This window comes from Triticum dicoccoides, chromosome 4B (genome assembly GCF_002162155.2).
Source record: "Triticum dicoccoides isolate Atlit2015 ecotype Zavitan chromosome 4B, WEW_v2.0, whole genome shotgun sequence".
NCBI lineage: Eukaryota > Viridiplantae > Streptophyta > Magnoliopsida > Poales > Poaceae > Triticum > Triticum dicoccoides.
In genome coordinates, this window is record NC_041387.1 from 583,656,892 (window position 1) to 583,677,593 (window position 20,702).

A 20,702-nucleotide genomic window follows, 5' to 3' on the forward strand; every position below is an offset into this window, starting at 1 on the left:
GTTTACCTTAATACTCCTTTTTGTAGTTGCGGATTGCTTGCAATAGGGGTTAATCATAAGTGGGATGCTTGTCCAAGTTAGGGCAGTACCCAAGTGCCGGTCCACCCACATATCAAATTATCAAAGTACTGAACGCGAATCTTACGAACGTGATGAAAACTAGCTTGACGATAATTCCAAATGTGTCCTCGGGAGCTCCTTCCTCATTATTAGAATTTGTCCAGGCTTATCCTTTGCTACATAAAGGATTGGGCCACCTTGCTGCACTTTATTTACTTTATTTACTTTTTGCTCGTTACTATTTGTCTTATCACAAAACTATCTATCACCTACTATTTCAGTGCTTGCAGAGAAAACCTTACTGAAAACCGCTTATCATTTCCTTCTGCTCCTCGTTGAGTTCGACACTCTTACTTATCGAAAGGACTACGATAGATCCCCTTCACTTGTGGGTCATCAATAGCTCCCGTTGAAGCATGGGCAGTGCGAAAAGCCTGCTGAAACTGATCCCGTGTAACTGTGTCGATGGGGTAAGTGGTGGTGAAGTTCTCCCACCAAGATGTTGCGGGTCCATCAAGTTGATGTGTGGCAAAATGCACTCTCTCCGCATATGTTCATCCTGCAGTAGTTAGCTCCCTTCCAATCTTATGGAGCCAATCATCTTCAACAATCGGCTCGGTGCTGCTAGAGAACACTAGCGGATTCAACCTCAAAAGCGGTCTAGGTTGTCAACAAGGGGTGGTGGCGGTGGGTTATTGTTGTTACCTTGGTTCTGGTTCTGAACTAGCATTTGCATCAAGGCATTCTGCTGCTGGATCAACTGAGTGACCTCCAGTGGGAACACGAATCCATTGTCACGTCTTGGAGGCATATGATGGGTTAGAAGGGGTGAGAAAACATAATAGAATAAGGTCAAAGGGAGATTCACTACCCATATGCACATGAGGCAAACACAATCAATTCACTTCATTCAATATCAAACAAGGTTCACACAAGGGATCTAACTATGATTACAAACTCGATCGATGCTAACAACTTGGAAGAATACTACTAGTAACATGGTGGTCATCTAGAAATTTTGATCGGAGGAAGACTCCATAATATCTGCTCCAGCTTCGTCAACGTAGTCGTCATCACTGTCATCATTTGGATCACTGTCCGTGTTGGTGTTGTCCAAGATGATGTAGTCCTCCAAACGGATCTCTTTTGCTGGTTCTCGCTTATGGTTCTCCATGGGTAGTCCTAGCCTCCTCTTCAATTCTTCATGCTTCTCCAGTAGTACAACAATTTCTTCCTCATATCCATTGCGTGTAGACTTGAGTTCCTCTTCTAGCTCGATATTCTTCTTCATCATCTTCTTGATCTTCTCCATGTTGAAGCATAGTTGATAATGTGATCACCCATCTCCTGAATGTAAGCTGCAATTGATCCATCCTTCATGGTACGAATCAGCTCCATTCTTCGTCTCGGCATCCGCATATTTGATAGATGGTGTTTTTGTCCAAAAGTGATGTGGGCTGCCATGTTCTTTCCCAAACTTCAGCTTGGCGCGTCTAGGTAGAAATCTATAGGCTCCATTGTTGGCGCAAATGTCCTCCCAGGTACCCAGACTTTGATCTTCCAGCGCTCCTCTTCTGGTAAAGTTGCAGAGAAAGTCCCAGTGAAGCTTGGTAGTCCGATGTTGAAGTACTTAGTGACTTCTTTCAAGTGTCATCCAAAAGGGGTGTCGTCATCCGGCTGGGTGAACTTGTTCCTAGGGTCCGCCATCTATAGAGTAGAAATAGAGGAGAATTAGAAATGAGCAAGGAAGAGAAATAATGTGGCTTATTCCTAGTGGTCGCGTCCTACACTCAGCGTGTGCCCTAATACCATCTTGTAGCGACCATGATCCCAATGGACCAAAATCTCTGTGATTAAGTGTCATCCCTGGATCGGTAATGCTGACACACACAATACTTGAGGAATTATAACAGAGTTCAATCACACACTTATTACATTGAGTCCTCATAAAGAGTATGATTACACAAAAATAGTATGGTTGAAGGCCATCTAAACTAAATAACTGCGGAAGCTTCGAAGGTAAATGAGTCCAACAACTCGAACGACATAGCTGAGTGCACAACAACGACCTATCGCACCTTATTCATCGTCTGAGTAGTCTGCAGCATGAGACGTTGCAGCCGTGTAGGTCAGCACATTGAATATGCTGGCAGAGTTACACTGTAAAGCAATGAATGCAAGAACTATATCTACATGCAATATTTGGCTGGTGGAGGCTCTAAGTTTATGATTTTGCATAAAGCTAGTTTTTCCCTACAACAAAGGAATAAATTTATTTCAACTACTCCCAAGTTGCACCAATACTTGAGAAGGTTCCTACAACTCAAATCCCAATTAAACAAGTATCATCATTAAACCCAATTTAATTAATTAAAGAGTGATGAGATCAACAATTATATCCAATTGCAGATACTCAAGATGTCCATAACCGGGGACACGGCTAACCATGATTAGTTTATACACTCTGCAGAGGTTGCGCACTTTTCCCCACAAGACTTGACCGCATCCATGATCGGAAGATCGAGACATAGTCTCTCTCAAGCATCAACTCTCTACTCCGGGCAGACCGGTACACCTACTTTCCCCTACATATGCTAGTCCACCTCTTTGGGATCTCACGTAACTTACTCAACTACGCCAGAGCCCATAATGGCTTGTGGCTGCACACGGAAGTTTCTAGGCATGAAATATCATATGATCCCTTTGAGCCTGGGTGGCGAACCGAGGAGAAATCACACGGGTACTCCGGGATTTCCCAAATGGACAAACACTGGATTCTCAAGGTACCCCAACCAATCCACCCAGATGTGTATTAAAGTTGCCACCTTAATGTTATCCAAAATTAATAATTCTCATAAGTTCCATGTGAATCATGATCCAATCCCAGTCTATGAGCATGGTTAAGCAGTAATAGAGCATAACGTATATTCCCGGGGTGGTCAAAAGGTATTAGGTTCCTACCTCAAGTACTATAACCAAAGCACATGTTCCCAATCCTACTCATGCAAATATTTGAGGGCAAAACTAATGCATAGTAAAAACTGGGTATATAATAGTATGATCAAAGTGTAACTTGCCTTGCTGATGATCTGCAAATTCTAGAGATTCGTAGTAACAAGCTTCGCACTTCGGATAAGCTACCGTAGACAAACAGTAGCATACATAAGCAATCACTCAAACAAAACAAAGATAAAATCAAGAAAAGATCCAAATAAAACTCGAAACAAGCAAATGATGTTATTTTCATGTGGATTAGATCTTAACAGTAGGTACATGTGATTAGCTATGATTTACAAAAAGAAACAACTCAAACGGAGTTACGAAACTCAAGATACAAACGAAACAAGATTTGATTACTAATCTGAACTAAACACAAATTTTAAATTGTCAAAATCATGTTCAAGTTGTTTAACTGGAAAGAAGATATCGTTACGAAGATTTAGGCGTTGGTTTCATCTAATTTGGATAAACGAGAAAAAAGTTACACTAGTTCTAAGATCAGTGGCTAAATCGTGATAGAACTATTCACGGATAGGTCCCTGGCCGAAAAATAAAACTAAGAAGAAAAATCTACAGAACGAACGTTCACTAACAGAAATAAACGAACGAATTCGTTCGTTAACAAGAACTAACGGGTGAACGTTCGGAATCTAACAAACTAACTAAAACACGATCTAAAGATCCGGGGGGCATAGGTTTCACTAGAGGCTTATCTCAAGATAGCAAATGATAGAGTGGATGAACAAATTACTGCCAAGCAATTGATACAAAAGTGCAAAGTTATGACGATATCTAAGGCAACGATCATGAATATAGGCATCACATTTGTGTCAAGTAGACCGAAACGAGTCTGCATCTACTACTATTACTCCACACATCGACTGACTCCTACCTACATTTAGAGTATTAAGTTCTTGAAGAACAGAGTAACGCATTAAGTAAGATGACATGATGTAGAGGAATTAACTCAAGCAATATGATGAAAACCCTGTCTTTTTATGCTCGATGTCAACAATACAATACGTGCCTTGCTGCCCCTACTGTCACTGGAAAGGACACCGCAAGATTGAACCCAAAGCTAAGAACTTCTCGCATAGCAAGAAAAACCAATCTAGTTGGCCAAACCAAACCGATAGTTCCAAGATAATTACAAAGATATCAAATCATGCATATAAGAATTCAGAGAAGATTCAAATAATATTCATAGATAAGCTGATCATAAATCCACAATTCATCGGATCTCGGGAAACATACCGCAAAAAAGTATTACATCGAATAGATCTCCAAGAACATCGAGGAGAACATGGTATTGAGAATCAAAGATAGAGAAGAAGCCATCTAGCTACTATCTATGGACCCGTAGGTCTGTGGTAAACTACTCACGCTTCACCGGAAGGGCAATAGAGTTGATGTAGAAGCCCTCCATGATCGAATCCCCCTCTGGCAGGGTGCCGAAAAAGGTCCCTAGATGGGATCTCATGGGTACAGAAGGTTGCGGCGGTTGAAAAGTGTTTTCGTGGATGCCTCTGGTGGTTTGGGGATATATGAGAATATATAGGCAAAAGAATTAGGTCAGAAGGGTCACAAGGGTCCCACAAGGGTGGGGGCGCGCCCTCCGTCCTCGTGGCCGCCTCGTGGCTCCTCCGACTTCATCTCCAAGTCTCCTGGTTGTCTTCTGGTCCAAGAAAAATCATCACGAAGGTTTCATTCTGTTTGGACTCCATTTGGTATTCCTTTTCTGCCAAACTCAAAAACAAGGAAAAAACAGGAACTGGCATTGGGCTCTAGGTTAATAGGTTAGTCCCAAAAATAATATAAAATAGGATATTGATGCATATAAAACATCCAAAACAGATTATATAATAGCATGGAATAATAAAAAATTATAGAGTCGTTGGAGACGTATCATAATGAACCAATCATGGATGGCTAAACCTTTTGATCAACGGGTTTGCCATCCTTTGTCAAGTCGATATGTCCGGAAGTCGACATGTAGGTTTTCATACCTTTGATTTCTTGCATGTTGAACTTCTTGAATAAGTCATTGGTATACTTTGTTTCTAAGAGAAAGGTACCATCCCTAGTGTGCTTGATTTTTTGCAAACCGAGGAAGAGTTTGAGTTCACATATCATAGGCATATCATACTTTTCCGACATCAACCTTCCAAATTTTTCGCTAAAGAGAGGGTTAGTAGAACCGAAGATAATATCATCAACATATATTTGGCACACAAATAACTCACCAGTCAATCTCTTAGTAAACAAGGTTGAATTAATTTTACAAATCTCAAAGCCATTTTCTAGAGGAAACTTTGTCAAGCATTTATACCAAGCTCTGGGGGCTTGTTTGAGACCATAGAGGGCTTTGTGCAGTTTGTAAACATGTTTTGGTTTCTTGGGATTAACAAAGCCAGGAGGTTGTTTTGCATAAACTTCCTCCTCAATTTCACCATTTACAAAAGCACTTTTAATGTCCATTAGATAGAGGGTGATGTCATGATGATTGTCATAAGCAAGTAAAATGTGAATGGACTCAAGTCTAGCAATGGGGGCATATGTATCACCATAGTACATACCTTTGACTTGAGTGAATCCTTGAGCAATGAGACGAGCCTTGTCGCATACGACTTTTCCATCCTCATCTTGCTTGTTCCGAAACACCCATTTGGTTTTGATGACGTTTTTTTCATCATTGGGCTTCTCAACCAATGTCCACACTTGGTTCCTCTTGAAGTTGTGTAGCTCTTCGTGCATAGCATTCACCCAATCGGGGTCTTCGAGGGATTCCTCAATCTTCATAGGCTCAGTGCTTGAGATGAATGAGTAATGCTCACAAATGTTAGCTAAACGAGATTTAGAGCAAGTAATTCTCTCGGATTTGATGTCACCAAGAATTTGTTCGACGAGATGATGCTTGTCAAATATTTCTCTAACTCGAGGTAGCTTCATCTTGGGTTGCGGTGAGGCATCTTCATCATCTTCTTCTTCATTGTTGTTGTTGGTGTCATTGTTCGCTTGTGGAGGTGGAGAAGGAGGTCGAGGTGGATCATCTTGTTGTACTTCCTCATTTTCTCCGTATTGACGTGTTCCGCTTGTGGATTCCTGCTACTTATAAGTTGCATTGGGATTTCCTCGAAGAGGAGAGGATGATGCAGTACGGTAGAGATAGGTATTTTCCTCAGTTAAGAACCAAGGTTATTAATCTAGTAGGAGAATAACGCAACACCTCGTTAGCAGTACCTACACACAAAATAACAAATACTTGCACCCAACGCGAACAAGGGGTTGTCAATCCCTCGGTGGTTAATTGCAAGGATCAAATCTCATAGTGATAGATAGATAAATAAAATAAATTAAACAAAATTGAAGTGAGATATTTTTGGATTTTAATATATGATAAAAGTAAACCCGGGGCCTGATTGCTTGTATCTGTGTTGGTAATTCCCCGTAGAGGAGAGGATGATGTAGCATAGCAATGGTAAGTACTTCCCTCAGTTATGGAACCAAGGTTATCAATCTAGTAGGAGAACCAAGCAACACTATGTAAACAGCACCCACACACAAACAACAAATACTTGCAACGCAATGATACGTCTCCAACGTATCTATAATTTTTGATTGTTACATGCTTTATATTATCTGTTTTGGATGTTTTATATGCATTTATATGCTATTTTATATTATTTTTGGGAGTAGCCTATGAACCTAGAGCCCAGTGCCAGCTTCTGTTTTTTGCTTGTTTTAGAGTTTCACAAAAAAGGAATACCAAACGAAATAAAACTTTTGCGATGATCTTTCTTGGACCAGAAGCAAACCAGGAGACTTGGAGATGAAGTCGGAGGAGCCAACTGGAGGCCACAAGGACGGAGGGCGTGCCCAGGGGGGTAAGGTGCGCCCCCACCCTTGTGGGCCCCTCGTGCACTTCCTGACCTAGCTCTTTCGCCCATATACTCTTATACCCCAAAACCTTCAGGGGGCCATTAAAACACTATTCCACCGCCGCAACCTTCTGTACCCATGAGATCCCATCTAGGGACCTTTTTCGGCGTCCTGCCAGAGGGGGATTCGATCATGGAGGGCTTCTATGATGACCCGCAAGTATACGGGATAGTTGTAGCCTCTTTCGATAAGTAAGAGTGTCGAACACAACAAGGAGCTAAAGGTAGAACAAATATTCTCTCAAGTCCTATCTGCCACTGATACGACTCTACGCACGCTTAGTGTTCGCTTTACCTAGAACAAGTATGAAACTAGAAGTACTTTGTAGGTATGATAGGATAGATTTGCAAGATAATAAAGAACACATAAATAAGAAGTAGGGGCTGTTTATATAAAGAAGCAATAAAGTAAATATAGCGAGTGTGGAAAAGTGGTGGTAGGAGTTGTGAAATTGTCCCTAAGCAATTGACTATGTTACTAGACCGGTAATCACTATTGCAATTCTATTTGAGGGAGAGGCATAAGCTAACATACTTTCTCTTCTTGGATCATATGCACTTATGATTGGAACTCTAGAAAGCATCCGCAACTACTAAAGATCATTAAGTTAAACCCAACCATAGCATTAAAGTATCAAGTCCCCTTTATCCCATACGCAAAACAACCTACTTACTCGGGTCTGTGCTTCTGTCACTCACGCCACCCACCATAAGCAAATCATAAACATATTGCAAACCCTACAACGGGAATCCCTCACGCTTGCGCGACACGGAGAGCACCATAGGACAGCACCAATAATAAAACATGCAACTCAAACCAATCATAGCAATTCATCAAACACCGATAGGCCAACGAAAATCTACTCAGACATCATAGGATGGCAACACATCATTGGATAATAATATGAAGCATAAAGCACCATGTTCAAGTAGAGGGTACGGCGGGAAGCGGGAGAGTGGACCGCTGAATATAGATGGGGGAAGGTGATGGAGATGTTGGTGAAGATGGCGGAGGTGTTGGTGAAGATCGCGGTGATGATGATGGCCCCTGGCAGCGCTCCGGCGCCACCGGAAGCAAGGGGAAGAGAGCCCCCCTTCTTCTTCTTCTTCCTTGACCTTGTCCCTCGATGAGAGAAGGGTTTCCCCTCTGGTCCTTGGCTCCCATGGCGTGGGAGGGGCGAGAGCCCCTCCGAGATTGGATCTATCTCTGTGTCTCTCTCTGTTTCTGCGTTCCCAGATTCTGCCCCTTCACCGTTTCTTTTATATCCGGAGATCCATAACTCCGATTGGGGTGAATCTTTCGCCCAGATTTTTCTAATAAAATTAGCTTCCTTGCGTAAAAAGAAGAGCATCAACCGCCTTACGGGTGGCCCACGAGGGTGCCAGGAGCGCCCAGGGGGAGGCCGCGCCCCCTGTCTCATGGCCACCTCGGGCACCGTTTTGCGTTGATTCTTCCTCCGGAAAATCCCAAATATTCCAAAATAATTCTCCGTCCATTTTTATCCTGTTTGGACTCCATTTGATATGGGGTTTCTGCGAAACATAAAACATGCAACAGACAAGAACTGGCACTGGGCACTGGATCAATATGTTAGTCCCAAAAATAGTATAAAAAGTTGCCAAAAGTATATGAAAGTTGAATAATATTGGCATGGAACAATCAAAAATTATAGATACGATGGAGACGTATCAACATCCCCAAGCTTAATTCCTACTCGTCCTCGAGTAGGTAAATGATAAAAAAGATAATTTTTGATGTGGAATGCTACCTAGCAAAATCTTGATCATATGTCTAATCATGGCATGAATATTAAGACACGAGTGATTCAAAGCAATAGTCTATCATTTGACATAAAAAACGATAATACTTCGAGCGTACTAATAAAGCAATCATGTCTTTTTCAAAACAACAAGGCCGAAGCAAGCTTATCCCTACAAAATCATATAGTTTGGCCATGCTTCATTTTCGTCACACAAAATGCTCCCATCATGAACAACCCCAATGACAAGCCGAGCAATTGGTTCATACTTTTTAACGTGCTTCAGCCTTTTCAACCCTCACGCAATATATGAGCGCAAGCCATGGATATAGCACTATAGTTGGAATAGAATATGATGGTGGAGGTTTATATGGAGAAGACAAAAAAGGGAGGAAGTATCACATCGACGCGGCTAATCAACGGGCTATGGAGATGCCCATCAATTGATGTCAATGCGAGGAGTAGGGATTGCCATGAAACGGATGCACTAAGAGCTATAAGTGTATGAAAGCTCAAACTGGAACTAAGTGGGTGTGCATCCAACTTGCTTTCTCATGAAGACCTAGGGCATTTGAGGAAGCCCATCGTTGGAATATACAAGCCAAGTTCTATAATGAAAATTCCCACTAGTATATGAAAGTGACAAAATAGGAGACTCCCTATATGAAGAACATGGTGCTACTCTGAAGCACAAGTGTGGTAAAAGGATAGTAACATTGCCCCTTTTTTTCTTTTATTTATTTTTTTTCCGGTGGGCTTCTTTGGCCCCCTTTTTTATTTAGGCTTCTTTGGCCTTTCCTTTTATTCTTTTATTCTTTTTTCTTTTTTTCATGGGTCAATGCTCTATAATGATGATCATCACACTTTTATTTACTTACAACTCAATATTACAACTCGGTACTAGAACAAAGATATGACTCTATACGAATGCTTCCGGTGGTATACCGGGATGTGCAATGATCTAGCGTAGCAATGACATCAAAAAATGGACAAGCCATGAAAACATCATGCTAGCTATCTTACGATCATGCAAAGCAATATGACAATGAATGCTCAAGTCATGTATATGATGATGATGGAAGTTGCATGGCAATATATCTCGGAATGGCTATGGAAATGCCATGATAGGTAGGTATGGTGGCTGTTTTGAGGAAGATATAAAGAGGCTTATGTGTGATAGAGTGTATCATATCACGGGGTTTGGATGCACCGGCGAAGTTTGCACCAACTCTTGAGGTGAGAAAGGGCAATGCACGGTACCGAAGAGGCTAGCACTGATGGAAGGGTGAGAGTGCATATAATCCATGCACTTACATTAGGCATAAACAACTCATATACTTATTGCAAAAGTTTATTAGCCCTCGAAGCAAACTACTACTACGCATGCCCCTAGGGGGATAGATTGGTAGGAAAAGACCATCGCTCGTCCCCAACCGCCACTCATAAGGAAGACAATCAAAGAAACACCCCATGCTTCAAATTTGTCACACAACGGTTACCATACGTGCATGCTACGGGACTTGCAAACCTCAACACAAGTGTCTCTACAATCCACAACCACCCACTAGCTTGACTCTAATATCACCATCTTTATATCGCAAAACTATTTCAAGGAATCAAACATATCATATTCAGTGATCCACAAGTTTTATGTAGGATTTTATGACTAACCATGTGAATGACCAATTCCTATCATCTCTCTAAATAGATATAAGTGAAGCAAGAGAGTTTAATTCTTTCTACAAAAGATATGTCCACGCTCTAACAAATATAAGTGAAGCAAAAGAGCATTCTACAAATGGCGGTTTTCTAAGTAAAGAGAAACAGGCAATCCAAACTTCAAATGATATAAGTGAAGCACATGAAGCATTCTATAAATCAACCAAGGACTATCTCATACCAGCATGGTGCATAAAAGAAAAGTGAAAACTAAATGCAAAAGACGCTCCAAGACTTGCACATATCGCATGAACGAAACGAATCTGAAAACATACCGATACTTCTTGAAGAAAGAGGGGATGCCTTCCGGGGCATCCCCAAGCTTAGACACTTGAGTCTCCTTGAATATTTACTTGGGGTGCCTCGTGCATCCCCAAGCTTGAGCTCTTATCTCTCTTCCTTTTCCTCATATCGAGACATCCTCGATTAGACACTTCATCCACACAAAACTTCAACAAAAATCTCGGTAAGATCCATTAGTATAATAAAGAAAATCACTACTCTAACTACTGTTGCAAACCAATTCATATTTTATTTTTGCATTGTGTCTACTGTAATATAACTTTTCCATGGCTTAATCCACTGATATAAATTGATAGTTTCATCAAAACAAGCAAACTATGCATCAAAAACAGAATCTGTCAAAAACAGAACAGTCTATAGCAATCTGAACATTCACAATACTTCTGGTACCCCAAAAGTTCTTCCAAAATTAGGAAAAATAAACAATCTGTACAGCAAGACATTGCAAAAGGAAACAGAACCATTTGACGTTCCAGAAAAATATGTAAAATCGAGCACTACAGCCAAAGTTTCTGTCCTGCACCGTACAAACTAACAAGCATTGTAAACATCCTAAAGGCAAACCTTGGCACATTATTTTTATAATACAATGGAATTGTACAAGGGGGTAATTATTTTTGATGAAAAGTTTATGTAATTAAGATTCACAAAGTTTCTGTGAGCATGAACAAAGTTCAAGGCTAGCTCCCACTTCAACAATGCTTGTCTTTCTCACTTTCACTTTCCTTTTTGAAAAGTTTTTAGGTTCCCCTCTTTTTTTAGACTATATAAAAGCACTCAACAGAAATAAATGACTCTCTAAAACTTCCGGGTTGTCTCCCTGGCAGAGCTTTCTTTGAAGCCATTAAGCTAGGCATATAGTGCTCAAGTAATGAATCCACCCGGATCCCAAGGTATATCAAAGCCAATTTTAATTAACAATGATTTGTAATTTAGTAGTGAGCACAAAGTAACATATATCATGCAACAACGAAGTATAACTCTCTTCCTATGCATCGGCATGTCATAAAAGAACAATTCATGCACACCAAGTAAAGGCCACTGCATAGTATAAACAGTTTCTTGCAATTTTATCATATTGGACACATAGAGAGGAGAAGATATAGTTCCTCTCTCATAATAATTGCAAGTAAGAGCAGCAGGCATATGCATATTATATCTATCAAAATCATCATGTGCAACGGTAAAATGCAACCCATCAACATAATCCTTAATAAGCACAAACTTCTCTGATATAGTGTAGTTTGGAGAATTCAAAAGGATAATAGGACTATCATGTGTGGGTGCAATAGCAACAATTTCATGTTTAACATAAGGGAGTATAGCAAGTTCATCTCCATAAGCATCATTCATATTGGCATCTTATACACAAGCATAGCAAGCATCATCAAAAAGGGATATTTCAAGAGAATCAACGGGGTCATAACAATCATCATAGCAATCATCCTTCGGTAAGCACGAAGGGAAATTAAACAGTGTATGAGTTGAAGAGTTACTCTAATTAGAAGGTGGGCATGGGTAGCTAATCCACTCTTCCTCCTTTTGTTCTTTGCTCTCCCCATCATCTTTTTCATCCAATAAGCTCACAGTTTCTTCAATTCCTTCTTCCATAGCTTCCTGCAAAATATTAGTCTCTTCTTGGACAGCGGAGAATTTCTCAATATATAGTTTAACATAGGCATTAGAAGCATAATTATCATAACAATATTCAAGTATGGCAAAAATTTCAGATTTATGGAGAGTAGCATCATACTTTTCAATCAAAGAAGCAATTTCATAAGCACCCTTAAAAGCAACAAATTCTTCAATTTGTAGAACATCATAGTAATTATAAACACCCTTAACATACGAAGATACGATTCCATTATCACTAGACAAGCATTGATAGGGAAGGTGTTTCTTAGGGTTTTGAGAACAACAAGTAAAATCATATAGTTTACATAAAGTCCAAGCATAGCATCGCAAATGATGAATTTGATCCTGTAAAAGTTTCCCTTTTTCAGATATACGGTGTCGCACATAACAAGCATGCTCATCTAAAGATTTGCCCTCAACTAAGGTAGTTGGGGTTTCAGCACGAGCACATAGGGATCGAAGATGATCCAAGTAAAAAGCTTCAGTAGTGTGATAGATTTTGAGTGGTTCTTCAACCATTGGTGCATTAGGTACAACTATTTTTTTGGTATTTTGCGTTTCCTACCCATAAATAAAGATAGAAAACAACTAATAACAGAAAATAAAAATTACTTAGTGATAAAACAAACAAGCACACACGAGAATATTCACCCCATGCTATGACTCCCCGGCAACGGCGCCAGAAAAAGGTCTTGATGACCCGCAAGTATACGGGATAGTTGTAGCCTCTTTCGATAAGTAAGAGTGTCAAACCCAACGAGGAGCTAAAGGTAGAACAAATATTCTCTCAAGTCCTATCTGCCACTGATACGACTCTACGCACGCTTAGTGTTCGCTTTACCTAGAACAAGTATGAACTAGAAGTACTTTGTAGGTGTGATAGGATAGATTTGCAAGATAATAAAGAACACGTAAATAAGAAGTAGGGGCTGTTTATATAAAGAAGCAATAAAGTAAATATAGCGAGTGTGGAAAAGTGGTGGTAGGAGTTGTGAAATTGTCCCTAAGCAATTGACTATGTTACTAGACCGATAATCACTATTGCAATTCTATTTGAGGGAGAGGCATAAGCTAACATACTTTCTCTTCTTGGATCATATGCACTTACGATTGGAACTCTAGCAAGCATCCGCAACTACTAAAGATCATTAAGGTAAACCCAACCATAGCATTAAAGTATCAAGTCCCCTTTATCCCATACGCAAACAACCTACTTACTCGGGTCTGTGCTTCTGTCACTCACGCCACCCACCATAAGCAAATCATAAACATATTGCAAACCCTACAACGGGAATCCCTCATGCTTGCGCGACACGGAGAGCACCATAGGACAGCACCAATAATAAAATATGCAACTTAAACCAATCATAGCAATACATCAAACACCGATAGGACAACGAAAATCTACTTAGACATCATAGGATGGCAATACATCATTGGATAATAATATGAAGCATAAAGCACCATGTTCAAGTAGAGGGTACAGCGGGATGCGGGAGAGTGGACCTCTGAATATATATGGGGGAAGGTGATGGAGATGTTGGTGAAGATGGCGGAGGTGTTGGTGAAGATCGCGGTGATGATGATGGCCCTCGGCAGTGCTCCGGCGCCACCAGAAGCAAGGGGGACAGAGCCCCCCTTCTTATTCTTATGCCTTGACCTTGTCCCTAGATGGGAGAAGGGTTTCCCCTTTGGTCCTTGGCTCCCATGGCGTGGGAGGGGAGAGAGCCCCTCCGAGATTGGATCTATCTCTCTGTCTCTCTCTGTTTTTGCGTTCCCAAATTCTGCCCCTTCACCGTTTCTTTTATATCCGGAGATCCGTAACTCCGATTGGGGTGAATCTTTTGCCCAGATTTTTCTCATAAAATTAGCTTTCTGTTGCAAAAGAAGAGCGTCAACCGCTTACGGGTGGCCCATGAGGGTGCTAGACGCGCCCAGAGGGGGAGGGCGCGCCCCTTGTCTCGTGGCCACCTCGGGCACAGTTTCGCGTTGATTCTTCCTCCGGAAAATCCCAAATATTCCAAAATAATTCTCTGTTCGTTTTTATCCCGTTTGGACTCCGTTTGATATGGGGTTTCTGCGAAACATAAAACACGCGACAGACAGGAACTGGCACTGGGCACTGGATCAATATGTTAGTCCCAAAAATAGTATAAAAAGTTGCCAAAAGTATATGAAAGTTGAATAATATTGGCATGGACAATCAAAAATTATAGATACGACGGAGACGTATCATTCTACATCAACACCATTACCCTTCTGATGAAGCGTGAGTAGTTTACCACAGACCTACGGGTCCATAGCTAGTAGCTAGATGGCTTCTTCTCTCTCTTTGATTCTCAATACCGTCTTCTCCTCGATGTTCTTGGAGATCTATTTGATGTAATACTCTTTTGCGGTGTGTTTTCCGAGATCCGACGAATTGTGGATTTATGATCAGATTATCTATGAATATTATTTGAGTCTTCTCTAAATTCTTATATGCATGATTTGATATATTTGCAAGTGTCTTCAAATTATTGGTTTAGTTTGGCCTACTAGATTGGTTTTTCTTGCAATGGGAGAAGTGCTTAGCTTTGGTTTAATCTTGCAGTGTCCTTTCCCAGTGGCAGTAGGGGCAGCAAGGCACGTATTGTATTGTTGCCATCGAGGATAAAAAGATGAGGTTTTCATCGTATTTCTTGAGTTAATTCCTCTACATCAAGTCATCTTAGTTAATGCGTTACTCCGTTCTTAATACTCTAGATGCATGCTGGATAGCGGTCGATGTGTGGAGTAATAGTAGTAGATGCAGAATCGTTTCGGTCTACTTGACACGGACGTGATGCCTATATTCATGATCATTGCCTTAGATATCGTCATAATTATGCGCTCTTCTATCAATTGCTCGGCAGTAATTTGTTCAGCCACCATATCATTTGCTATCTTGAGAGAAGCCACTACTTAAACCTATGGCCCTGGGTCTCTTTTCCATCATATAAGTTCTCTTCTCCATCATATTAAGTCTCTTTTCCATCATATTAGTTTCCGATTTACTGTATTGCAATCTTTTACTTTCCGATCTATAAACCAAAAATACCAAAAATATTTACTTTACTATTTATCTATCTCTATCAGATCTCACTTTTGCAAGTAACCGTGAAGGGATTCACAACCCCTTTATCGCCTTGGGTGCAAGTTTGTTTGAATGTTTGTGCAGGTATTTGGTGCCTTGTGTGTTGTCTCCTACTGGATTGATACCTTGGTTCTCAAACTGAGGGAAATACTTACTCTACTTTGCCGCATCACCCTTTCCTGTTCAAGGGAAAAACCAACACAAGCTCAGGAGGTAGCATGAAGAATTTCTGGCACCCTTGTCGGGGAGATCTACGCCAAGTCAAGCCATACCAAGTGCCCATCATAAACTCTCATCTTGCATTACATTATTCGCCATTCACCTCTTGGTTTCCTCTCCCCCACTTCTAAAACGATTTTCGACAAGATTTGCCTTTTCTTCGCCCCTCTTCCATTCGTCTACTTCGCTTGCTTTTCATGTGCTCGTGTGTTGGACTGCTTGGTTTGTCATGATGGCTCAAGATAATACCAAATGGTGTGACTTTTCCAACGCCAACAACAATGATTTTATTAGTACTCCGATTACTCCCACTACTAATGCAGAATCTTGTGAAATTAATGCCGCTTTGCTGATCTTGTTATGAAAGATCAATTTTCTGGCCTTCCTAGTGAAGATGCCGCATCCCATCTAAACAATTTTGTTGATTTGTGTGATATGCAAAATAAGAAATATGTGGATAATGGTATTGTTAAATTTAAGTTATTCTCGTTTTCGCTTAGAGATCATGCTAAAACTTGATTTTCATCTTTGCCTAGAAATAGTATTGATAAGTGGGACAAGTGTAAAGATGCTTTCATCTCTAAGTATTTTCCTCCCGCTAAGATCATCTCCCATAGGAATGATATTATGAATTTTAAGCAACTTGATCACCAACATGTTGCACAATCTTGGGAGAGGATGAAATTGATGATACGAAATTGCCCTACACATGGTTTGAATTTGTGGATGGTTATACAAAAAAATTATGCCAGATTGAATTTTGCTTCTAGAAATCTTTTAGATTCGGTCGCGGGAGGTACTTCTATGGAAATCACTTTAGGATAGGCTACTAAACTCCTAGATAATATGATGGCTAATTATTCTCAATGGTACACCGAAAGATCCACTAGTAAAAAAGTGCATGCGATTGAAGAGATTAATGTTTTGAGTGGAAAGATGGATGAAATTATGAAATTATTTGATAATAAGAGTGCTTATTTTGATCCTAATGATATGCCTTTGTCCACTTTGATTGAGAATAATAATCAATCTATGGATGTGAATTTTGTTGGTAGGAAAATTTCGGTAATAACGCGTATAGAGGTAATTTTAATCCTAGGTCGTTTCCTAGTAATTCCTCTAATAATTATGGTAATTCCTACAACAATTCTTATGGAAATTTTAATCATATGCCATGTGATTTTGAGATTAGTGTTAGATAATTTATGAGTTTGCAAAAGAATTTTAATGCTTTGATTGAAGAAAATTTTCTCAAGATTGATGATTTGGCTAGGAACATGGATAGAATTTCTCTTGATGTTGATTATTTGAAACTTAGATCTATTCCACCTAACCATGGTATCAATGAGTCTCTCAAAGCCATGAGAATTTCCATTGATGAATGCAAAGAAACAACCGCTAAGATGCGTGCTAAAAAGGATTGGTTTATAAAAGCGTGTTCTTCTAGTTTTCATGAAAATAATGATGAAGATCTAAAAGTGATTAATGTGACTCCTATTGAATCTTTGTTTTCCAATAAATCTTGATAAATATGGGAATGTAGATGAGTTAACTTTAGTTAAAAGGTGTCCCAATGATTCTGAGTTTTTAGATCTAGATGCAAAAATTGATAGAAGTGGGATTGGAGAGGTCAAGACTTTAAGTAGCAATGAACCCACTCTTTTGGATCTCAAGGAATTTAATTATGATAATTATTCTTTAATAGATTGCATTTCCTTATTGAAATCCATGTTGAATTCTCCTCATGCTTATAATCAAAACAAATCTTTTACTAAACATATCGTTGATGCTATTATGCAATCTTTTGAAGAAAAGCTTGAATTGGAAGTTTCTGTCCCTAGAAAACTTTATGATGAGTGGGAACCTACTATTAAGATTAAGATTAAAGATTATGAGTGTCATGTTTTTTGTGATTTGGGTGCTAGCGTTTCCATGATTCCAAAAACTTTATGTGATATGTTAGGTTTTCGTGAATTTGATGATTGTTCTTTAAATTTGCATCTTGCGGATTCCACTATTAAGAAACCTATGGGAAGGATTAATGATGTTCTTATTATTTCAAATAGGAATTATGTGCCCGTGGATTTTATTTTTCTTGATATAGATTGCAATCCTACATGTCCTATTATTCTTGGTAGACCTTTCCTTAGAACGATTGGTGCAATTATTGATATGAAAGAAGGAACCATTAGGTTTCAGTTTCCATTAAGGAAGGGCATGGAACACTTCCTAGAAAGAAAATTAAATTTTCATATGAATATATTATGAGAGACACTTATGGATTGCATACCAAAGATGACAATACCTAGATCTATTCATGTTTTATGCCTAGCTAAAGGTGTTAAACAATAGCGCTTGTTGGGAAGCAACCCAATTTTTCTTTTGTTCTTTGCTTTTTGTTTCTGTTTAGTAATAAATATTTCATCTAGCCTCTGGTTAGATGTGGTTTTGTGTTTTAGTTAGTGCTTGTGCCAAGTTAAACCTTTAGGATAGCTTACGGTGAAAGTTGTGTTGATCCTGCTGAAAAACAGAAACTTTTGCGCCCAGTAAATAATTTCCACGATTTTATTCAAACGTTCTTTTGATCTAATTATTTTTGCTCTAGATTGGTGAACAAATTTCTAGGTTTTCCTAAATTTTTCAGAATTTTTGGAGTTACACAAGTATTCGAGAGTTACAGATTACTACAGATTGTTTTGTTTTTGACAGATTCTGTTTTCTATGTGTTGTTTTCTTATTTTGATCAATCTATGGGTAGTATCGGGGGGTATGAACCATAGAAAAGTTGTAATGCAGTATATATTACACCAGTATAAATAAAAAATGAGTTTGCAATAGTACCTTAAAGTCATGATTTATTTTCTTATACTAACGGAGCTTATAAGATTTTCTATTGAGTTTTGTGTTGTGAAGTTTTCAAGTTTTGAGTAAGGATTTGATGGACTATGGAATAAGGTGTGGCAAGAGCCTAATCTTGTGGATGCCCAAGGCACCCCAAGGTAATATTCAAGGACAACCAAGAGCCTAAGCTTGGGGATGCCTCGGAAGGCATCCCCTCTTTCGTCTTCGTCTATCGGTAACTTTACTTGAGGCTATATTTTTATTCACCACATGATATGTGTTTTGCTTGGAGTGTCTTGTATAATTTGAGCCTTTTCTTTTTAGTTTGCCACAATCATTGTTGCTGTACACACCTTTTGAGAGAGACACGCATGGATCGTGATTTATAAGAATACTCTATATGCTTCACTTATATCTTTTGAGCTAAGCAACTTTCCTCTAGTGCTTCACTTATATCTTTTTAGAGCTCGGCGGTGACTTTATTTTATAGAAATTGATGAACTCTCATTCTTCAGTTATATTATTTTGAGAGTTTTTAGAACATCACAGTAATTTGCTTTGGTTATAAATTTAGTCCTAATATGATAGGCATCCAAGACAGATATAATAAAAACTTTCATATAAAGTGCATTGGACACTATGAGAAGTTTGATTCTTTATGATTTTTTTGAGATATGAAGATGGTGATATTAGAGATGCTAGTGATTAGTTGTGAATTTGAGAGATACTTGTGTTAAAGTTCGTGATTCCCATAGCATGCACGTATGGTGAACCGTCATGTGATGACGTTGGAGCATGATTTATTTTTTGATTTTCTTCCTTATGAGTGGCGGTCGGGGACGAGCGATGGGCTTTTCCTACCAATCCATCCCCCTAGGAGCATGCGCGTAGTACTTTGTTTTGATAACTAATAGATTTTTGCAATAAGTATGTGAGTTCTTTATGACTAATGTTGAGTCCATGGTTTATACACACTCTCACCCTTCCACCATTGCTAGCCTCTCTTGTGCCGCGCAACTCTCGTTGGTACCATACACCCACCATTTACCTTCCTCAAAACAGCCAACATACCTACCTATTATGGCATTTCCATAGCCATTCCGATATATATTGCCATGCAACTTTCCACCGTTCCATTTATTATGACACGCTTCATCATTGTCATATTTCTTTGCATGATCATATAGTTGACACTGTATTTGTGGCAAAGCCATCGTTCATAATTCTTTCATACATGTCACTCTTAAGTCATTGCACATCCCGATACACCGATGGAGGCATTCATATAGAGTCATATTTTGTTCTAAGTATCGAGTTGTACTTCTTGAGTTGTAAGTTAAGAAAAGTGTGATGATCTTCATTATTAGAGCATTGTCCCATGTGAGAAAAGGATGATGGAGGCTATGATTCCCCCACAAGTCGGGATGAGACTCTGGACGAAAAAAAGAGGCCAAATAAAAAAATGAGAAAGACCCAAACAAAAAAAGAGAGAAAAAGAGAGAAGGGACAATGTTGCTATCCTTTTACCACACTTGTTGTAACATCCCAAATTTCCAATTTGGCATGTTATACATAGGTCATCCATGCATATCATATTTTATTGCTTTTTCGTTTGCAATCCTCGAAATCCTAAGCAACTCAAGGACCTTCGGAGAGAGTTGGGGATTTCCCAATTTTCATATTTGAAATTTTTATCAAATAGTGAAGATGAGGATTTTTGATTTTAATTATTTCTCTTCGGAAAATATTTCATTTTAAAATAATAAATGAGGGGAGATAATATGACTTCTCCAAAACAATTGAAATATTGGAGGAAAAATGTTAAAATCATTATTTGGATTTTATCTGAGTTTATTCGGAATTTTATTTGCCCTAGAAAAATTTGCATGTTTTAAAAATTGCATTTTAGGGGCCAAGAAAAGTTCATCTTGTTCTAAATATTTTATTTAGACGGAGAAAACTTGTTTTGGAATTTTTAGATTTTTATTTATATTTTTCTAGGATTTTTCTAGTCGGTGGAATGTTTTTTAAAAAAAAAAACCGCGCCCGACCGGGCCAAGGGCCCAGCCCGGCCGGCCCGCCTCGCCGCCGCCTCCCCGCGCGCGCCGCCTT